The 22,608-nt window shown below is 43.8% G+C and overlaps 1 protein-coding gene across 1 annotated transcript in view; it reads left to right on the plus strand.

The window, feature by feature from the left end:
- Positions 1-451: 451 nt before the first annotated feature.
- PAK5 (p21 (RAC1) activated kinase 5) overlaps positions 452-22,608 on the plus strand; it is a 100,195-nt gene continuing 78,038 nt past the window's right edge. The window contains exon 1 of the mRNA XM_069850183.1: positions 452-572. The gene's annotated coding sequence lies outside the window, so the exon portion shown is untranslated. The remainder of the gene's footprint in view (positions 573-22,608) is intronic.

Consider the following 22,608-nt stretch of genomic DNA (forward strand, 5'->3'; position numbering starts at 1 on the left):
GGTCATTGGGCACTGGAACAGGCTGCCCAGGGAGGTGGTTGAGCCCCCTTCCCTGGAGGTGTTTAAGGCACGGGTGGATGAGGTGCTGAGGAGAACGGTTTAGTGTTTGATAGGAATGGTTGGACTCGATGATCCGGTGGGTCTCTTCCAACCTGGTTATTCTATGACTGGCAGGTGCAGGAATGGGTATGTGGGTGCCTTGGCAGGTGCATGCATGGCTGGGTGGGTGTCTAGGTGCATTGGCAGGTGCAGGAATGGGTATGTGGGTGCATGGGCTGGTGCGGGAACGGATATGCGGGTGCCTCGGCAGGTGCATGCATGGCTGGGTGGGTGCTTAGGTGCAGTGGCAGGTGCATGTATGGGTCTGTGGGTGCCCAGGTGCCCCGCGCGGCTCCCCCATCCGCCGGGGGGCGTGGCCTGCGCGGGGCCGCCCCGCCCCGCCCCTCCCCTCCCCTCCGCGCGCGCGGGGCCGGGGGGCGCGCGGCACCTGCGCGGGGCTGCGCGGGGCCGCGTCCCGGATGTAGCCGGCGCGGGAACATGGCGCTGGGCGCGGCGTGACGGCGGCGGCCGAGGTAGGGGCGAGGGCAGCCCGGCGCGGGGCTCCCCGCGGCGACGCCTCCGTTGCGGTTTTTGTTTTATTCCCCCCCCGCCCTCGAAGTCGCTCCCAACTTCCCGCGGGGCCCCCCAGGGTCGCGGCGGGGGACGCCGTCCCTGTCGCTGCCTCTCGCCCTGCCCCCGGTCCCCCCGCGCCCGCCGGCAGGGCTCGCTGCCGCGGAATTGCACCCCGCCCGCCGCACGCAGGCTGCCTTCCCTCCTCTTTGTTACACGCCACCGTGAAGAAACAATGGGATTTGTTATTTTGGGGTTTTTTTCCCTTCCCGTGTTAGACCGAACGGGCTGTCGTTGCCGTTAAGGATAAAACTCCCACCGACTCGAGAGACCACCCTGTCTCGGCGAGACCACCCCGCTCGGTAGCCTTTCCCTTCGTTTTAGAGTTCTTTCTGTATATGCTTTAACATTCGTGAAATGAAGGAAGAGGGTCGGTACCTGTGTTGAGGTGGGTCTCCGTGCTCCCCGCCGCCAAGGCAGCGCCTGGGGAACCGTCGTTGCCGATTTATTGCCTTTAGTATAACGTGAAACTTTAAATAACTCCCCTGCCCTGCCCGAAAGCTGGTGCTGGCGGCTGCGAGCATCGCTGCCACCGGTGGACGTGGACCTCTTGTTGCGTGGAGGATGCCTCTGGAGGCGCTGGGGAATTGCTCCGTGCTGTCTCCTGAGGTTAATCCTTCCGACGCGGTGACTGAGTTTAGTGTCACTTGCGGGGCTTCAGCACCCCGGGAGGTGAGGTCGAGCAGAAGCTGTAGAAGCTTTTCTGTTCCGATTTGGGGTTCACAAAATGGCCCTTTGCGCTGCTTGATTCTTCCTGCTGAAGCGTTGCTGTTCGAGCTGAGCGGCGATGAAGAGCACGTTGATACTCTCACAGTGAGCGGCTCCTCTCCTGGGGATTTGCTGGTGGGGATGGAGGGACCCGGGCAGCGCAGGGCAGAGTGCTGGCTTCGGAGCTGCTGCTGCTGGGGAAGGGTAAAGCTTTGAGAGTTACTAGTTGTGGTTTTCCTTACCGTCTGTTTCAGTGCTTAGTCGCGGTTTTTTTGGTTGTAGTTTGTTTCAGGTTGGTGGAAGGTCTTTGTTCACTGTGGAAGTACATTTTTGTGCTATTATACGTATCAATTGGAGATAAATTGAGGAAATACATGGTTTGAATTGAGAGAAAGACTCGTTTTCGTGTTGCAAGTGCTGAAGCTAAACTTGCTGCTTTCTCCTGCATCAAACATTTGTACAAATGGTTTTGATTCAGGTGAAGCCGCACTTTCTAGTGGAGACTCATTTTCATCAGAAGATTTTGGACCAATCTGTCATAGTCCTGCCTCCCCTTTGTGCAGAAACTTTGAATACTATTAGTCACTTCTGCAGTTTTTTTAACCTAATTCTAAGAAATGAGGGCTATGCAGTCACTGTGTGAACGCGTGTTGTTCAGTTGTAGCGACTGTTGTTCAGTTGTAGCGACTGTTGAACCGTACTTAACAGAGATTGCTTAACTCGGAGCAGTCGCTTCTGTGCAGAGAAGCGGTAGCATGGAGAGGAGACCGTGGCAGTCCTATTGTGGAGAACCCTGTTACAAGTCATCATCAAGTTGCATTTGATGGCCCTCTGCAGAGCCGTACCTAGTAAATCCCATTGCTGGTTTGATTCCTTTGTTACTTTGGCACCCCTGTTTGCTACTCGGCTGCTTCTTTTTTCTGGACATCTTTGTCAATCACGATACTCACAGTAGGTGAATGTTTGGCTTTCAGTGACATCTCAGCATCCTGATGGCTGATTCTAAAATGAAAATGTGTAACAAGCAAGGTTCTTGCAAAGCATTTAATTTCCAAGCCATTATTTGCTGAAGCAACACTTATTTTGGAAACAATTAATTTGAAAACTAATATTTGGGAAATGCTTTGCAAGAAACTTGCTTGTTAGCGTTGTCAATTGGACCAAGGACAAATTTCTCATAGTGCTAGTTAACAACAGTTACAAGTTTTGCCTTACCTCATCAGCATCTCCCGCACCAGGTTTGGTACTGAAATAGGGGTGGCAAACTGTTGATATCAGTTGCAGCACGTAATTTGGATTTAGGGCTGAGTTCAAGGAGAACTCGAGCTCATGTGGCTGAAGCCCAAGAGGTGACACTGGCACAGATCTGACATGGGTACTGTGCTGTTTCAGGGAGGTGTGGAAAAAAAGAAGAGGAAAAACGGAGCAGAAGAGTGCCTGCATCTCTGCTTCTCCTCTCTGATCACCCTTATGTTTGACAATGAAATCCAGTTATTGCTTTGAAGCTGCTCCAGTTAAGAATCTGAAGCGTTTGGCATTTACTTGTTCTAATACATAAACTCACTCCAGTCTTACTGGTTTACTTTGCAAAAGCTACAAACAGAAGTCTACCATGTGGCATACATTGAAACTGTTAAATGGTACTTGTGGGTACCACTGGTGGAAGAGTTTCTGAAATATGCATAAAGCTGAAATAAAAGACCTCTTACTAAAATACCTCATCAGGATGTTATGCTCCTGCTTGTTAGCATGTCTGACTCGTGTTGCTGTTTGGCCTCCTGGTGGGGTTCCTGGGGCTGTCTGTGCTTGGTTTCTTGCTGAAGTCAGTGGAATTGGTCTGCTGCAGGGCTTGGCTAGGTTTCCCCGGTTTTTGTGGAAAGCCAGGTGAACCCTCTGCCATGATGGTGGGATGGTTGGTGACTGCAGTCATGTAAAACAAGGAACACCAGGATGGAAATGTCACATGGTTGATATCCCTCATGGCTGGAGGGCATACGGTCTTTACCATCTTCCAATGGTGCTCCATTATTTTCTTCTGTTAATTCTAGCCTATTAAACATTTCCATACAATCTCACTACTCTTGATAGCAATTTGAAGTGTGAGAGGTGTTTTGTACAACTATCTGCTGAAAAAGTGGATGGCATGGCCAGTAGAACCTTAATTCCTGTGGTGTTCTCACTTGTGGCTTCTCAGGTGTTTGCTATGGGTTTGTCTCCTGCTTGGTAGGAGCTTCATAGAGTTATCTTCCTTCACTGCAGATACAAAGCTTGGATATTTTTGAGACAATTTGCCCCTACCCCATTAAATTCAGCTTTGGCTGGCAATGAGGCATGTCGGAACATTGCCCGATGCACAGCATAACTGTACTAGCTTCCTTCTCAAGGGAAGATAGCTGAAAACTGGGAAGTTTCAAATACTTCAACAATTGTGCACCAAAACCTAGTTAGTTTCGAGGCCATTTAAAAGCCCCCCACAAACGCTTAGAGCAATTCAGTGCACTCTAATGATATTTAACGTTCAGGTAACTCTAATTAAGCCTTAATCCATTAGGCCACGCAGATCACTTGGGACTTGCTGTGATTGTTGGTGTTTAAACCTGCCTGTCACCAAGCCCAGCATGTCTGGCAACCCAAATGCCCCACAACCAAGAAGATGTTTTCTGCTGCAGTGAATGTTTAGATTTCCCTTTTCCCCTTTTCCCCAGAGGTAAGCACTGTGTCTCTGGGGCTAAGACCTGCTGCAGTGTATGGTTCTCATGTTTCAGCTGTGCCTGTTGAAAGCGCCAGCCTTGCAGCCCTGGCACAAAATGTCAGCTTTGAGCCAAGTCTTGTGCCTTAAAGATTCAAGGATTATCCCTTTCCAAGTAGTGCCTGGGAGGGCAGTGATGTGAGATGTGTACATACCCGTTGCATTGTGCAGAGCCAGCCATGACATATGAAGATGACTATTTTGCATCTTTTTGTATTATTTTTTTTCAGGGCCACATAAGAGTGCTAATGCTTTTTGGAAGGTGCATCTGGTGGATGTATGAAGATAGCTATGTCTCAGAGCAGACAGAGCTTGAATCTTATTTAAAATCAAACCAACAAAACCAAAAATGCATGAATTAAGTTTGGCTTTTCTCCTGCTCAGGTACATGGTTTAGTGGCAGATAGGAATGGTTTGACGCGATGATCCAACAGGTCTTTTCCAACCTGGTGATTCTATGATTTTACGGGCTGTGCTGCTGTTCCTTGTTTCTGACCTTTCTTATCCCCTAAGCAAAGCTTTTAATAAAACCTGAGTTGTGTATACCAACTAATAATTATATCTCGGAAGCCACCACAACTGAGCTCCCAGGGAGCTGGAGGATCTAAGAACGTGTAGTAAGACCTGTTTTCACCCTGGGGAGCTTACTAACGTGGACACATCCTGTTTGTGCATATCATAGAATCATAAAATAGCTTTAGTTGGAAGGGACCTTAAAAATCACCTAGTTCCAACTTCCCTGCCATGGGTAGGGACATCTTCCACTGGATCAGGTTGTTCAAAGCCTTATCCAACCTGGCCATGAACCCCTCCAGGGATTAGGCATTCAGGACTTCTCTGGACAACCTGTGCCAGTGCCTCACCACAACCACGGTAAAAAATTTCTTCCTAATATCTAGTCTGTATCTCCCCTTCTTCAGCTCAAAATGTGGTGTATGCTCAGGTGAGGAGAGCCAAAGCATGCAGGAGAGGAGTGTCGTGACTTGCTCACGAGCATGCACCAGTGGAGAGCTAAAGTGAAATCCCAGCTCCTGTCGTTTTACTTCTGGGCTGTCTTGGCTTTGCTCTGCGTGCCAGCTCTGCTGTTAAGAGTTTGCTGCTAGCAAATGGCTCTGCTTGCAGCAGGGCATGCTGCTCCAGTGTCACAGGGGTGGGAGTTTTGAGTCTGCTGAGCAAAGGTGCTCTTCCAAGAATAGGTTAAGCCAAAGAACTTGGACGCCAAAAATAGCAACAGAGATTTTCCTTTTTCCAACTGTGTTTTAGATTTATTGTTGCCTGCTAGAGGCAGCTGAAAAAGATATACCACAGCTGAATAGTGTAAATAGACATAAGCAGTCACCTCTGCTGAAGGAAGACCATGTGTCACATACCCCTGTAGAAATACACAGTAATGGAAAATAACAATGTAATTTGAATTTAGTGCAGTGTACAAAACTCTCTTAGCTAAAGTTTTGTTGTTTTCCTAGCAGTTAAGTTACCTCAGAAAGGGGAGGATGGGGAGACATCCTTGGTGACAAAGGAGAGGACAACAAACAAAACAAAACAAGTGCCAACAAACAAAAACCAGAATGAACAAATGCCACAAAAATGATCCTGGTGATACTGCTTTGGACCTTTTATTGTGATGTGCTCTGCTGCATGAGGATAATTGATAATTCACTCTTCCCAAACTGGAGGCAGTAAAATCTACGCAGCAGCTTTCCCATCCGCCTTCATGCAGGCTGTGTAGGTGATGGTTGTTAAAACTTAAGATTTCTCTCCTGGCGTTCTCCGTAGGAATTTTGGCACCGTTAAGTTAAACTCCAGGTTTCCCATTCCCTACATTAGATGCTTGCACAGAGGACAGAGCTAATTACTTGCACTACGGCTATTTAAGGCATTGGGCTGAGTGTAGAGCTGAAAGTCAGGAGGCACTGCCACTCTAATCCAGGCTGTGCTGCTCTCTGAGCCACCTCTGAAAAGTTACTTAACCTTTGCGTGCCATTGCTTCCCTCAGGGTAATAAAAGGGATTATGGTAATTGCTTCTGAAAAGCACTTTCAGGTATTCAGTTTTATTTTTTTAGAATGTATGGAACTATCCAGTCCTGAGCTGAAGAGGCTTGGTCTGTCCCAGGAGGCTTTTGGTACCTTGCAGGGTTATAAAAACAATTTTTAATGCCTCATTTGGCTGTTTAGGCCACGTAAATAAATGTGTTTAAAGTATTTTTCATTAATCTTCTATGTACTGCTCACAGAAGGGCTCTTGGATACAAGTGAAGGACATAGAAGTGAGTTCAAAAGGGTTATTATTGAACATTTAATGAAATGTAAGTAAAATGTCAAAATTCTTAAATGGCTTATTTTTTAAACCAAATCCTGCCTCCTCCACAGAAACCTGGGTTTCCATCTATTAAACTTACACACCTTGAGTGTAAAGACCCCAAAGGCAACAGACTTGCTGCGTTTCTCATAGGCTTTTGAGGGTGTTTGGTTTTGTGTTTTATAGAAAAGGATGATTTTCTAGGCTGAAAAAGTAGACAGACTTTCATAAGAGCAAGGTGAGCACAAAGTAAATGTGCCCTGAGCTGTGCTTCTATCACAGATTTTGAAGAATGCACAAAAGAACAATGGTACATGAATTTGTCATTCTCAGTTGTATGCACAGAACTCCACTTTTCCAAATAGCAAAACTTCCTCGTATTTGTGCTTTGTGTCACGGGAAAAAAAGATGAATCAAGGGACAGAAATCCCAGTGGCCAAATTGGAGCTGAGACCAAGGCAGTGATGAAAAAGTTATTGTTTGTGGAATACGTGGTGTTAGTGAGGCAGCTGGTTGGGCGGCACCATCCCTGTGGGGTCAGGGGAAAGGAAATAACTGGGAATTTTGTGTTGGAAACAAAGTTAACTATGGTGCTGGAAAGTGCTCCAGTGCCAAGGCAGTGGGTGTAATCTAAGCCATCAACTGCTCTTGGAAGTCTCTGGGTGCTCCCATGTTTTATGCAGGAGCTTGAAATCATGCAAGCTAAAGGCAGGGAATACATTGCCTCTTCCCCGCACAAGGGCTATAGGCCCTGTGAGCAAGTGTTGAGAGAGGCCTGGCTGCCGAAATAGTTTAGTGTTGCTACAGTGATTGCAGGTGGTGATTGCCTTTTAAGTTCTTCCTCTCTGTTTTGACATATTTAGGACAGTAAATGAAGGATGCAAAGTACAAAAGCAAACAAATTACAGAAATGCCATGTGTGGATATCTCCAATTGCATTTGTGTGGCTCGATGGAAAGAGACCCATCCTACTGGAGGTCAGGGAGGGGTTTGCAATGAATTAAAGTAGTTATTGCCAAGAGCTCTCATGCCAAAACTGAGTATTGATGATAGGGCTCAGCTTAAAGCAGATGGTGTAATACATAACCTGGAGACCTCTCTGGGGAAACATGTGCAAAACCACGTGTCTTGTATCCCACAGAGGATAGGGGTGAGACAGAAGAAAGCTTCACTTGGATGGAGATGACAGTTGGGTCCTGGTCCTGGGAAGCAAGAGAAATGCTTTACTGAGATGAGGCTTTTATGAGCAACACCAGTGTGTCCCTCATTTTTCATTACATTAGAGATATAATACCAAAATTACCAAAAATGCAATATCCATCCCACATCTGTGCTTTCCGTACCCAGTCTGTTTGAGGACCAGCTCTTAACGCTGTCAGGATTCACAGGGAGAATAAATAGGGCTTTTTCAAATACTTAGGAAGTACAAGGGATAGGGTGAATAATTTAAACACTGATGCAGAGCATTGCCGACTGAAAAGTGACTTCCCATCTCTTAACAAGCTAACAATAAGTGTTTTGGGTTTTTTTAACTCTTTTTGGGGAGAGCAGTGAGAAATGTGCCACCAGTCAGCAGGGCTGCTTCCTTCCAAGAGAAAGGTTTGCTGTAATGAACTCAGGTTAAAATCAGGGCTTCTTTCTTCTTGGGCAATCCATTGTGAGTTTGAACATCACCAGTGCAACAGACCCCTGGGACTGTGTGTAACCAGAGAAACCTGATTCCCCTGTGACTTACGTGTGTTACAAACTTCTGCTTGAAGAAGCATTTTGACTGTTTCCTTGGCATTTGGTAGGACGTTGTGTGGCAACCTGATGTTACTTGTGAGAGAACTTAAATGGAGAGTTATAGGGTTTCTGGGTATTTTCTTTCTATTACTTTTGCCATTTTTATTCTAATACACATTTCCCATTTACTTTGCTCTGATATCTCGCTCTGATGTAACAGTATCGTGATATTTCTCTTTGGTTTTTAATATTTTGTAAGAAAGACAAATAATCAAGTGCCTTGATTTAGTTAGAAATTAAGCTGCAACTATTTTTTCATGGACTTAATGGGAAAATTGGTGACAAATGCTAACTGGTGCCTTTTAAATACCTTATAAAATACATATCAAAGACTGTCAAGCTGTCAGCCAAGACAATGATTGGGTAATGCATCATTCCCCTGACAAATTCAGTTTATTGTATAAGGCATCTACTTTGCTCTGTAAATTTGAGCTACTCAAGGTTTGCCCTTTAATATTTACTTTTTTCATCCTTTCTCAGTATTACTGCATTAGTATTAGTACATCTGTGCGGTGTAGTCAGATAGATGTAATAATCTTTGAAGAAAATAATTTTAAAGTGCGGTTAGCTTTGTAATATCATGGTATTCTTTAACATTTTTCCAGTCTTTCACCCTGCCCTTGCTGAAGCCAGTGTCAAAAAGCCTTGGGTCAGGCTTTAAAATGTAAAGTCAGGCTTTATGGCATGTTTTAAAGCCAGGCAAGTGTGAAACTGAGTTGGTTGAAAAATTGTGGTCCTTAGGGACCATTTCTCGTGACTTTTGCCTATAGCACAGGGCATTTAATTTTCTCTTTCTTTTCTTTTAAAGTAAATTTGAAGAGAGAATTGGAGATTTTCTCACAATCCCCTGATTCTAGAGGCATGGATTTGTCAGAGAGGCTGTTAAAACAGTGAGATTTGTTATAAAAGCAGACACTGGGCCATGCTGGGTAGTGTACCAGCTGATCTTTTCATGGTTCTGTGTTTGAAGCATGATGAAACAGACTTTATCTCAACTCCAGGCACACTGGCATTGCAAGTAAAACACCACAGATGTACAAAACTGGTGCACAGCAGAACAGCCTTGCTTCCCTGATCATTGCCCCACTTCCAATTGTATTTGTAAATTGAAAAGCATCATCTTACCTGCCACTGAGAAGATCTGGAGTTAGCATGTCTGTAGCAGGATTTGCTGCTAAGTCTGGGCAGAGGTTTGAAAGCTGCTCTGACAATGCTTCTGTCCTGCTGGGAGAGGAAATACCAGCGCCAACTCTTTGAAAGGTCCAAGTGTGGTATTGATTTTGATGTAAATAATAGTAAAGATTGCCATGATGTCACAGCAAAGCATTGCAGTCATCACCACAAATGACGAGAAAAATGAGAATATAGAAATAACCATCTCCCTTGGCCCGCAGATAAATCAAAGCTTAGCCCTTGATCTCGCATTGGTCACTATCCTGGAACATAAAACCAAGGGTTTATCATAAAGCTTAATGGGTCATAAAATCTGGGCTATTTTGGAGGTAGTTGCTGAGATTTGCAGCCCAGGCAAAGAGAGTGGGCTCTAAGCTGATGCATCTTGTGTAACTAGGTAAATAGCAAGCTTCAAATAATGCTATAAAGCTATCAAGTGTAATAACTAATGCAGTCAGGCAAGTGTTCAGGGAGGGGAGCCTTGCTGATGACAAGCTTGATGATAACGCCCATAAGAGGCCCCAGTTTAGAAAGACCTTTTAATAACAAGATTAAGTTCCTTTTCCTTTATTTGAAGTCAGGTGTGTGCATCCTGCTTGGTTCATGCATAGCGCTTCTATTTTCTGTACAGCAATGCTTTCTTCACCAGGGGCCCAAGAGAGCAAGCAGCAAAAAACTGAAACACAGAAGTGACCGACAGCTTGCTTACTTTGCCATTGCGGTTTAAATATTTATGACAGCGCTTCTTAGCATGCTAGTAAATGTATGGCAGCATATTGCGTAATAGTAATAAAAGTTTAAGAGTAGGAGACTTCACTGCTGCCCCTTGCTAGTAAATCTTTGCTACCACCTGTAGTGAGGGCGTGTAACAGCCATGCCCTTTTTTCCCCAGTTATTCTGTAGGAAATGGGAATCAGCTGGTTAGTGGCATTTGCAGTCACGTGTTTTTTAAAATTGCTCTCAGTCTCCTATTCAGACAAGGCTTAGTTCAGGTCAGATTGCTGTAAAATCTGATGGTTCTGAATTTGCAACTGAGCAGCAGGTTTTTGGTGTGTGCAGAGGAATGGATGAGGGGAGCCTGGGAGGAGGGAATTTGGACCTTGAGTGTTTTGGGCTAATTAACAGTTCAAAGTAGCACTTTTTTTTTTTTCTTCTTAAAGAATTGTAGAATATTGTACTTGTACTGTACTGCTTCAGTGAAAGGGATTCTCAGGAAGTTCCATGTGAAGTAAGTTGTGCTTGAACTGAGGATATCTGTGTTGGACTGAAGTTTGGGATGGGCGGTGTAGCTTCTAGGGGGCTTTACTGCAAAATGATGACAGTGGAAACAAAGAACTAATATAGAGTTGACTTTGCAACAGCCAGAAGAGTTGAATTTGGGACAAGTAAGAAGGTAACCCATCAAAGGAAGAGCCTGTCTAGGAAACCTTACTTGTTCAGCTATTGCCAGGGCTGTGTTGCTGTGATTTGGACTATGTGCCGTGGCAGGACAGGGCAGAGCCGTCCCGTGAGCTGGAGAGCCCAGTAATGATGGGTGCTTCCTACAGCTAACACTGGCCAAGCGTGGTCAGTGGGGGAATATGCTGGTTTTCCTATTGTGTGGTCGAAGATTTCAGTCCAAAGACTAAACAAGTAATTGATTCCTTGAGCTCTTTTAGCATAAATAGTCAAATTGAATTAAATTGGACTACTACACTTTAAACAGAGGTGTGTACATTAGGGCCTTAATGAATCAAGGAGAGATTCCCCTCACTCCCCTGCCTCTTAAAGACGGACATCAGGAGCATGTGGTTAGTTATATTTCAAAATGGCAGAAAACTTGGAGATAAAGAAAAGGTAAGTTAAAGATGAATAGTACGTGGCATAAAAGCACTACTATCTATCATGATGGCTTTCCTAGCAGTGCTGTATGTGCTCAGGAAGCCAGTTTGGGCATCTGTGCTGATAAAACCCAGCCTCAGAAGCACATTGTGTGAATGGATGATGATGAAACAAGCCACCAACATGAATGATGAACCAATGTGTAGCAGGCTTTAAGGGTGGGTGGGTTGCAGGTTGAACTGCAGGAGTTGAGGGCTGTACACGACTTGGGTAAATTCTTAGCACAGTCACAGAGAGATTAAATGTACAGTAGGTATGGGATGGTTTATCTGATGTACACACACACTTGTTTACAAAAAACAGCTGTTCAGTGATCAAGACTGTTGTCTTCGTTGTTACCAAAGACATTGTAAGGTTGCCAAGTGGGAAAGGGAGACCTGCCAAAAGGATGGTGCAGCAGTATTTTCTTCATTTATTGTATTTTGGTACCTGCTGATGGAAACTTCCAGCGCCTTGCCTGAGCGAGGCAGGCATCTCCAAACCCACAGAGCAGCACAGGCTTTTATGAGACGAAACACACAACCAGGTGGGCTCCTGCATCCTTCTGCTCCTGCAGCTTTCATTCCCTAATTTCACATATCCAGAGGTGGTACTGGAAGATGTGGTGATGTTTTAGATCATTTGGTGCATTTTGAAAAGCAGAAGCTGTAGTGAGGTTTTGTTGCTTTGCTGAGGATGCCTGGTACCTTACCTGGCTTTACTGATCCCAGTGCCTCTGCCCAGTAAAGCTTCGATCTCAATGCAATAATTCTGCAAGCGCTTCTCTTGAATTTCAGATCTCAGGAGGTCACCACATTCCTGCCTTTTGTGGTAGGGTGGGATCAGGGCCTGAAAATTTCCTTATACAAGTGAGAAAGATGACGGTATGGATGTACTGTGGTTTCGAGTTTGAGCCATGGGCTGAGTGCCGTTGCAAGAAGTGTCTGGATCTCAGCTTGCTTTTATAATGTATCTGGCAGTTTTAAAATTCCCTGAACTTTGCTCTCTCCCTCCTATGTTTCTCTTTTCTAAGAAAGCATTGACTGTTTCTGAATTTTGCTTCTTTATATAGACTCCTTTTCCTCCCCCACTTGCTGCCTCTTCTCCTCCGCCCCAGTTACTAAAATCTCCTCTCATGCGTCATCTTTGTCAGCAGCGCTTTCATCATCTGCAGGCTGAGAGCAGAGCAGAGCACACTCGAGGAAGAAGAACCAACCCCAAATCCTCCATAAGTTTTCAAGTCACTGGAAGTTGTTTGTCTATCAAAGGCGGTGCTCTTTGCTTCCTCCATCCTTTATCTGACAGCACTTTCTCCCTGCTTTGGATGCTGGGACTTACCCCATGGGCTCTGCAGGAGTTCTGCACTGAAACAAGAGTGGCTTTGCTTTTCCAGATAAAAGGCACGGCCAAGTACCCCAGTATATAAATAGCGACTGCAGAATTCCTGCAGTCAGGGTGGTAGGTGGATTCAGGAATATGGGTATCTCTTTGGTAGGGAGAAAAGAAATAGAAGAACAAGGAATTTTGGAAAGATGGGTAAAACAGGGAGAGGAAAAATGCACGATGATGAAGCTCAGTTGAATTGGCTGTTGAGAAATAGTCATTTTAACTGCTGCAGTAATCAAGTTGTGATTTTCAGTATTATGAATAGCTCTTACGTGAAGAAGGTTTGCAGGTGGAGGATCAACTGATCCTGTCTCTCTCCTCCTGGAGATTCTCAAGCTGTGGTTGGGCAAAGCCCCAAGGAACCTGCCTTAGTCCTGCTGCAAACGGGGGGCAACAGGGGCCCCTCCAGCCAGGGTGAGTCTGTGATTTGTTGGTTGGTGTTTGGAGAGGGGATGAGAACAAACAGTAACATTTGGGTTAGTGCCAAACAGAAGCATTAGGAGTGACATGGCAAATTTGTTTTAATGTAATCCGTGTTTAATCGCTGGTGTTGACTGTACTGAAGGCTTCCAGCTCCAGCAAAGAAGGTTGATCGAGATAAATGTGTTTATTTTCCAGCTTTTCATTTCCCACGGATGTACATACTGGTGTAGCTTAAAAGCGTGTAGCAAGGAACAGACAAAAGAAAAGGGACAAATGAAGTGACTGCTGCCAGATTAATTATTCCATCTCATTTCAACTCATATTTATAAACCTACAACTTTGAATGGGAATGTTCAGAATTATCTTTGCAATGGCCATCTTTCCATCTAATTTAAAGTCATTCAGCTTTACAAGAAGCAATTATGCTCCACACTAACAAATGAAAAGACATGGCAACATTATAAAAACTGATTATTCAAGCAGTCTTTCTTTCATAAAATAGCTAACTAATCTCCCAGTTTCAGTCCTTGAGTGCAGTTGCAAATACCCTCCTGAAAGGTAACTGCATTCTTAGTACACTGGCAGCTTGCTTCTCATCCCTGACTGCTCTCTCTTTTGTCACAGTGATGGTTTAGGGTTTAAGAAATTATTTTCTCTTTTGTCTCTGTAGCTCTTCTTGCATTCACTGCTCTTTTTATCCTCCTCTTCTGTGACTAATGAAAGTGAGGCACAGGGAATGAGGTTTGTGTCCTGCGTAGAAAAATGAGGAAATCTCCTGACTTACTGTTCTTCTGGCACTCTGACCATTGTCCTTGAGGCCATCAAGTTGGAGGGTCTGAAGGAATCTGAATGTCAATGGGCTTTGCTGCCAGGGAGGGGTGTCCATTTGCAGATGTCTTGGTTTATTAGCATGGAGTTGTTTGGTGTATCCTGGTTCAAAACCAATTCTGAGTTTAAATTTTCACTTTAAATTTTGCAAGTCACTGTAACTAACGCAGTGTTGTGCTTGAAATCTTGTTGTGAGCAAAATATAATGCAAAGCCAAGAATGTATTTTTAGTATGATTGAAATCTTAACCCTCTCATGGAATGGTTATTATTAATCCAACTCTACTTATTACCGAAAAAGAAAATTGAAATTCATGACGGAAGAAGTCCTACTAATAAGTTAAATATTGCTGTACACACATTTCCTAGCATCTGTGCCATTCTCTGCTCATTATTTCACTGCTCCCTGGGAACAAGTCGGGTAGCCCAGAAGTAAGGTTGAGGTTTGTGGGGTTTTTTGACTTCTTTTCTTGGTGCCCCTGTAGGCATGTCTGGCTTTCTGTGCTGTACAGCAAAATGCACCCAAAAATTGAGAGACAACCAGCAGAAGCAGAGGTTTGATTCAAATTTAGCCAAACAGACCAATTTTTGTAGGTTGAAATTGCTGTCTTTTAAGGGCTTGTAGCCTTACCAACCTTTCCCTAGACTCAAAATGGCTCTTCTCCAATAAAGCATTTCTGCTTCTAAGCCAAAGTACTCTTAATATTAGAAAAAAAAAAAGAAAGGCAATGAGTCATTAGCGTCCAGTGGTGCTACTGGGAGGAGCATGATGCTGGTAGCGGCATTTACTCTTCCTTGCTGGGAGAAGCGGAAGGTAGAGGTTGGTGGCTTCTTCCACTAGACTCTAGAATCCACTTGGGATAATAAATGTATTTCTTTCCCAGCATGCTTTTGCATGCGCTTTCGTGGAGTCTGCATCCCCATGTTATGTCCATGTTTACTATATACAGAGGGTCGTAAACACATGGAATATTTGTTCCTTATTCTCCTTGCTGCCCCAAAACCTGATTTTGCCAAGGTCTGCATTTCTTTGACTGTTAGTGAGATCTATACGGGGCTTAGGCAGTGTTGCCTACAGGGTGCAGTACCATTCTGTGACCCTTCTCTTGCCTTCCCACACCTGCACCCCTCTGCGTGGCATCCCATGCCGCTGCCTGTGAGTGCTCTGCCATGTCATACGGTGCCACTGTATCACTCTTCTGCAGCACCTGATTGCGCTGGGATCATCAATATTTCATTCTTTTCAGAATACCTGCCTGTTACTACTCTCTGTACAAGCATTATGGTTACCTACAAAGATAAGTCACCTGGTCAGTAGAAGAATTGCTGGTACAGCAAAACAAGCTGCAGCAAAGCCCCAGGCAGGTGCAGCCAGAGCCTGACCCTTGGCAGAGTCAGTGCCTCAGTGCATACCATCTTATCAAGTTATTTGCTAATTTTGTTCCCCTTCTCTGTGTCCCGAGAGTTCTTGACTTAATATTTCAGCTTAATTATTGCTGAACATCAGGTTGATATTTATAGGAAACTGATCATAAGGCTTTCAAGATTTCTTTCCTGATCTTCAAGTTAATTGAGAGGCTGATGCTGGACATGCAAAGTGAAGGTTGCTACCCCTGCCCTGTGAGCTGCTTTGTGTTTCCCAGTGCTGAATTTAATTTGACATTTTAAAAGTATTTTTGACTGAGAAGCAGTCACTTCTAGTATTGGTAAGTTCAGTCTCTACAGCCACAGGCCATCAAGATGATTGCCCAGTCAACTTAGAGTGGAAAAATCCAAATTACTTCCTATTGTCTATGAAGGAAGAACAGAAGAGCTAAAGGATCAAATTGCAGGCACTGCTCAGTCAGCTGTGCTGCTGGAATTGGGCATGGCTTGCTGGGGTCATGCTGCTCACTCACCTCTGCAGCTTTGAGCTTCTTTTGACATCCAGCACTGTCCTGCTCTATCATCCCTGTATCATTTCCAACATATTTTTAATCTTTTCCCTAAGAAGTTGTGCAGTATGTATTTATCCATAGCTGCTTTTCACCATTTCTGATCACCATTTGGGTTTTGGGCGGTCTACCATCTGTCTAAAAATATGCATTTATTCGAGCTTTACCTGCTTCCCTATTTTTATATACCCCCCTTCAGTGGGATTTGCTAAAGACTGTTTGTCTCTTGACAAATGTTACCAATTTCCGACCCTCTTTGAAATTGGAGAATTTTATGGCATTCACTCATAGAGGAAGTGTTATCCTGAGATATGCTTTTCAGTTTTCCCTCATGTCGGTTCTTAACACATCCCTGTAATCATTTTGGTTTTCCAGAGCTTGGCACTGGTTTGCTTAGGGGATGCTGCCCTTTCCTTGGTAAGGCTCGACCTGCTCCAGGAGTCTGTCTGACTCCCCATTGCTCTGAACCTCTTCCAGAACTGTTTATTCATCCATGTTTTGAACATTTCAGAAGATTTTACAGTGCTGTTTCATCCAGAAACACAGAAAATGGCCCAAATTACACATCACCCCAGTTTCTGCCTGCAGGCTTCTCTCCCTCCTTTATGCTGCTGGTACCATGGTGAACTGCAGCTGGCAAGTCCCTCCACAGCATTTCCCAAATGTGATGTATCCCAAAGGATACAGAAGATTGTCCCAGATTAAGGCTGTTGTGGTTTTCTGAGGCTCATCTGCTCAGGATATGTTTAAGCAAATGGAGTATTCGTAATTGTAGATAAAATTAAGGGGGAGGATGGAGTGTTTCACATTTTGAATGTGAACATTTAAAACAGATGCAGCCTGCTCGGAAGCATCGCATTAAATTGCATGACTTTTTAAAAGAAAAGAACATCCTTTTTACTGAGGTCCACAATATGAAAGATTAGAAGTTAAGAGACAATTTTTGCACACTTTGAAAGTGAATTTATTTTAAATTTAATTATTCAGTGCCACTGTTGCTTTCTTTCCCTGGAAAGCCTTTCTTGTGCTTTGAGCGATGTAAGGATGTGGCCTGTTTGCTAATCCAGTCTAAGATGCCAAACTTCCTTTCCACTCAAGGAATATTTTCCCAGAATCACCTTCTAGATAAATGTAGGACTGTCTTTTATTTCAGCGCACCACCGGTTTGGGGAGATCTGTTGAAGATCCATCATCTAAGAACTACTTGTTCAGGGAAAAGCATGAATGTGAAGGTTTCATGTTATTTTAGAATAGATATATCGGTATAAGATGGCATCGGATTAGCTCATTTCTTTTTTTAATCCTGCAGTATAAATATCTAGTAATGCCTGCATTTAAAAACAAGCCAAAACAATCTAGGACCTGTGAAAGAGGCTTGTGGTACTAATGGTACTGCTGGAGCATGTTAGCATGGTGTTGATAGGGCAGCAGGCATCCCGTGGTGGGATGCTCCTGTTAGTTGCTTGTCACATTTGCATATTTCTCAAGACTTACTGCTCCAGCTACCACTTATTTGGAGCTGGACAATCACTCTGCAGAATGGGTTAATCTTAAGATGCTGGTATATTAGGTATGCTGAGATTCTGAGGAGTCTAGTGTTACCTGAGCTTTGTTACCAGCTGTTGACTGCAGGAAGAAGTGTCAAGGACGTATCAGCACTGGGAGAGTTTGGCTGGAATAGCCCCAGGATTTTGCTGTCTCATTGCCCCTGTTATCCCAATCCCATCTGCCCTGGGGACTTCCCTCTCCCAATTCCTGCTGCTTTCCTTGGAGAAAAATGCCTTTTTGAGGAAAACTCCAAGTAAAGCATCTTCCTTTCCTATTTCTCTTCTTTTTCTTCATGAGAGCATATTTGTAGATTGAGCTTGCTGATCTTGAGCTCATTAGTGCTGTCTTACTGTTCTGAATACATCACCCGTGCCCATAATACATAGTCTGAAGTCATTATTGTCTAGAAGTTATCTTTCTTTTTTAAAATTAGTATTATTGTTATTTTTATACAGCCAGCTTTGCAATTCAAGTGCTTTTCCCGTAGTTACTGGTTATTTAGTGACTTATTAAGGTCTATCCAAGTCACAGATTCCCAGCGGATGTTCTGAGCTTGTTTCTTATTTAAAAACATCATCTAAATTCAAATCGGGAATTAACACAGTTCTGCAAATGACATTCACCCCTCTGCAGAAGGACTGGCATTAATCCTGTGCACTGCGGTAACGGCATTTCAAGCCTTGTTTGAAGGCTTTATTGGGGCTTAAATGAACACAGACCTCTGCAATATCTAGGTAGGACTAACACAGCTTACTATGGGCACAAAGCTTAAACGTGTGTTGGGGAGCTGTATTAGGACACAGGTTCCCTATATAGCCAGGGAAGAAGACGAGGTGCTCCACAAAACCTTCCTGGGTTGCTCGGTACTGGAGTTAGCTGCAGACAAAACCTTTGTGTAATCCTCTTCTTAAACTGTTGCTCCACTGCTGGAATCTCTGCCTTTGCTGTGTGGGGGATCAGGTCCCTGTTTTACATCCATAAGGGAACCAACGTGGTGCTGGCAGAAGCAGCAGGATCTTTAGGCTGTGACTTTCAGCTACTATTGAAATTTAGTTCAGGTTGATCTCATTCCTGTAGGGCTTTCTGGAAATCCCCACCTTAATATAGGAATTTTTTCCCCTCCTTGGTCGTTGTCATCAACGGTACATGTTGTTTGCGCTGCTAGACTTCCCACAAACTTGTTGCACTGAGTACAGCGAGCAAGTTAAAGAGCCTCCATCCATCCCATGCCTCTATAGGGTAAAGTGTGCCCTCAGCATAGAAATTGTGAAGTGGGGCTCGGAATAGAAGAGGAAGCTGATACACTCACTTCTCTAACATCCCAATGCTCAGAGAAATATAAACCCAAAGCAGATGTGTCATTAAATTGTTTTGTATAACTGCAAACATTGATTTCAGTGCAGGCATCCATATCTTTAAACCACCTCTGCAAAGTGCTCTGTATCTCTGTCATGAAATTTGGATTAACTACACTGGGTAAACTGTCTAACTGTTACCTTCTAGCCACCTACCTTTTAAAGTTGAGATTTACTGGGGAAGGATAGAAATATATTTCAGTGTATTGTGAGAGCTAGCCAGGAGACTTACGTGATTTCTTGGTCCTCATAGAGCTGCTCCCCAATATGGGAAAATTTCTCTCTTCAATTCAGAGACCAGGCAAAGGAAGCTGTGTAGTATCCGAGATTAAACTATGTGATTATTTAATCACCGATTAGTTAGTGATAATGAGCAGGTATTTTGTGAAATGAGCTCATAAAATGAATCTCTAAACATAGATCTTGTTGCTGCGCTGCTGTATTGGAGTGCAAAGTGTATCCCTGCCATCCTCAAGAAAGGCTCGTCAGATCTGTGTCCAAGGGTTCGAACTCAGCCAGACATTGATAGCAAACCTGCTGGCCAGATTACCAACCAACACATGTACCAAGGTCGGGGCAGGGTGTAGCTCCAAGGGTTTCTTAACTCATAACTGTTATTTCTCCTGCTTCACTGAGCTTTTCCCACATGGATATGTTCTCCTGTAACTGTTGGACTTGTGAGAACAGCTTGACAGAAGAGCAGCCAAACAATCTTGTTTTCCTTTGTTAGCTATTTTTATTTTACCTGGATCATTACTTATCAAAGAGCACTGACTGCTGGTTGAAATAAACATGTTTAAACATTAATAAGTAGGATGAGAGATGCTCTTTTTGATACTGTGTAGGAAAACATTGACTGATTCTTGGAGGAGAAAAAAGGTAGCATAAATGGTTTTTACATTGTGTGCTCTATTATATTCCTCAATAATTACTTTGCAAGTAGGAAAGCAAAGAAGGGAAATTACTGCAATCAACTGCCCATAACATTGCCTCCATGAAAGCCCAACTGAGCCAATGAAGCATGAACTGGTTCCCAGCAGCAGCAAAAAGAGGTTTTCGAGGGTGCAGTGGTTAGTGGTACCTCAGGACAATTAAAAGCACTTGTTTCTTTATTATCTATTAAAATTTCAATTACATTGGAAGTCTCAAATAAAAGCAGAACGTAAGGATGCTACCCATATTTCCAAATTTCATAGAAACTGACTTTTGCAAGGAAGATTTTTAAATGGCTGAGCATGTTATAGTACATACTGTGCTGCTCCCTATCCATGTGAGATGCTGAGTTCATCACTTGGTTTAGATTCAGAAAGTCAATCCAGAAGGGACTGTTGAATCATCTCTGTTCTTTCTCAGGCATTTTGTGAGCTGCTCTGTTTCCACCTGCTCATCTTGGCACAGGGCACGCTGTGTCTGACTACACCTTCCTGTACAGGAAGATGTCTAGGCCTTACATGGTATCTCCAAGAAATTAAATGCTTGCTGCTCCATTTGATAGCCCATTTAAGAGTTTAATGATTCATAGAATAAAAACACTTTCCTTGTTGGCTCTTCCTTGCCTTCAGCTTCTAGCCAGTGATTCCTTTTATTCTGTATTGCAGAGATAACAAAACCCTTTTTTTTTTTGCGCTCTGTGTTCCTTTGTGAAGGGGTTTTACACAATAATCAACTTGCCTCTCAGTATTCTCTAGACAGGCAGAACAGATTTCTCCAGGTTTCTCATTATAAGACATTTTTCTCCCATCTAGTAATTTTTATGGCTGTCTCCTCTATACTTTACAGTTTTTCAACATCCTCTTGCCAAGGTTGACCCCAAAGCTGTTCCAGAATCCATCTCATCAACTGCGATGTGTCAGGGGTGAAATTGCCTCCCAGCTTGCATGTGTTGCATTTCTATTTTATGTGGATGTGGATTAAGTGGAATAAGCCCTGTAACATGGGGAGATTGTCCTCTGGACCTCTGAGTATTTTTAGAGGTGTGTTGTTACCAGCTGCTGTGGCCAGTTTTGTAGGTAGCTCCTTGTGGTGCCTAGTAGTTTTCTCTTTTGATTGTTTTTTTGCAGCGATTACAAGAAGAAAAGTATTTGACAATGCAGAGCTGTTTCTGGATAAAGATGAGTTACTACCTTAATAAACGCAGATATTCCCAACGCTTTCTTATTTGCTGGTTTTCTGGTTTGGCAGCTAAGCCAAAGTTCAATTAAGTGTCTCTAACTTTGCTGCAGGGCAAGCCAGGGAACCATTTGTTATTTTAAACCTCTCTACTATTCAATTGTCAAATTCAATTAAGGGAGAGTTTATAACTTTCATTGGAGAAGGACAGCAAGTATAGAAAACCCAACAATCTGAACTGTTCCAGCATCTGATGAGTGATTTTGTGCTTTTAGCAGAGTCATCTTCAGTGGTTTTGGCAGTAACTGCAAGTAGGTATTTGCTTATTAAGATAAGCATATGGGGAGTTACACGTGCGTGTTTTCGTGTTTCGCAGCCAAGCCACAGCTCCAGAGGACAGAGCTCAGTGTCTTCCCCCCAAGCAGTGCTAGAAACTTCCTTTTTGCCAGTTGCAGAAACTTTAGTTTGCACAGACTGTGCCTTGCCCCAGAGCCATTGAAAGCAAAAGTGACATTTCCATGGAACCCAAATATACACATATGTGGGAGTTTTGGGGTTGGTTTTGTTTGTTTGTTTTGATTTCACTACATCCCAGAAACAGCACTTCTTTTCTTCAAAATCTCATTTCTGGTTATTTTTCTGTCTGTGGGAGGGGAAAAGAGGGGCTTGTGCGTTAGTACATCAACGGACATCATCTGTAAAGGTTGTGGGGTGCTTTAGTCTCGTGGGTCCTGTAAAAGTATGAGACAGGTGTTGTTGTGGGCTTTGTCAGTCATTGGTGTAAAACCCATAACAAACGTAGCTTGGATTCATCTGAAGCCATTTCCTATCCAGGGACTTCAGCATTTGTGGTGACCTGCTGTTTGTCCTGTGCCTGTCTTCACAGAAGGAGACTTCTTGTGTAAAATACCCTTCTCAAGCTATCAGGATTTTCTTCTGTATAACCTGGCTAGGTTTCTTTACAGCCCTTTGCAATAAGCTTTGAGCTTATCAGTAGTCTTTTTCTTCTCTTGCTGTCTCATCCCCTCTCTCCCTCCAGCTAATGGTAAGAAGTATTTTTAAGTACCTTTCCACATAAATCTGAGAGACTGGCTTAGAAGCCAGCTGGGAGGACGAATGTGTCATCACTGGAGTAAAACATAGATTTGGGGAGTTTTTCTGAGTTTTTCTCAATGTTGCCATTTCTGGTAGGCCAGCAGATGGAACTGCCCACGAGGCCTTATTTATCCCTGCAAAACCAGCTGCTGCAAAATGCTGGGGCGAGGGCTGCGTGGACTCCTATGCTTTGGAGAGGCTTGTTATTATAATAATAATGCCTTTATGTTTGGATTAGCAATGCTCTCCAAATTCGTATTTGTTCTTGGAAGTTGTGTCTAATTCCCACTTAGTTAATTTAGACCAAAGTAATTGTGTAAGTTACAACTACAAGTTTGCATTTGTTTCTCTGAAAAAGAGAAAAAAGGATCAGAGCAGTTTTTGGGTGAAATGTGATTTCTAAGATAGCATGGAATCACAGAATCACCAGGTTGGAAAAGACCCCCAGGATCATGGAGCCCAGCCATTCCTATCAACCATTAAACCATGCCCCTCAGCACCTCATCCACCCTTCTTTTAAACACCTCCAGGGATGGTGACTCAACCACCTCCCTGGGCAGCCTGTTCCAGTGCCCAATGACCCTTCCAGTGAAAAATGTTTTTCTGATGTCCAGCCTGAATCTTCCCTGGTGGAGCTTGAGGCCATTCCCTCTCATCCTGTTCCCTGTCACTTGGGAGAAGAGGCCA

This window comes from Phaenicophaeus curvirostris, chromosome 2, assembly GCF_032191515.1.
Source record: "Phaenicophaeus curvirostris isolate KB17595 chromosome 2, BPBGC_Pcur_1.0, whole genome shotgun sequence".
In the NCBI taxonomy this organism is placed as follows: Eukaryota; Metazoa; Chordata; class Aves; order Cuculiformes; family Cuculidae; genus Phaenicophaeus; species Phaenicophaeus curvirostris.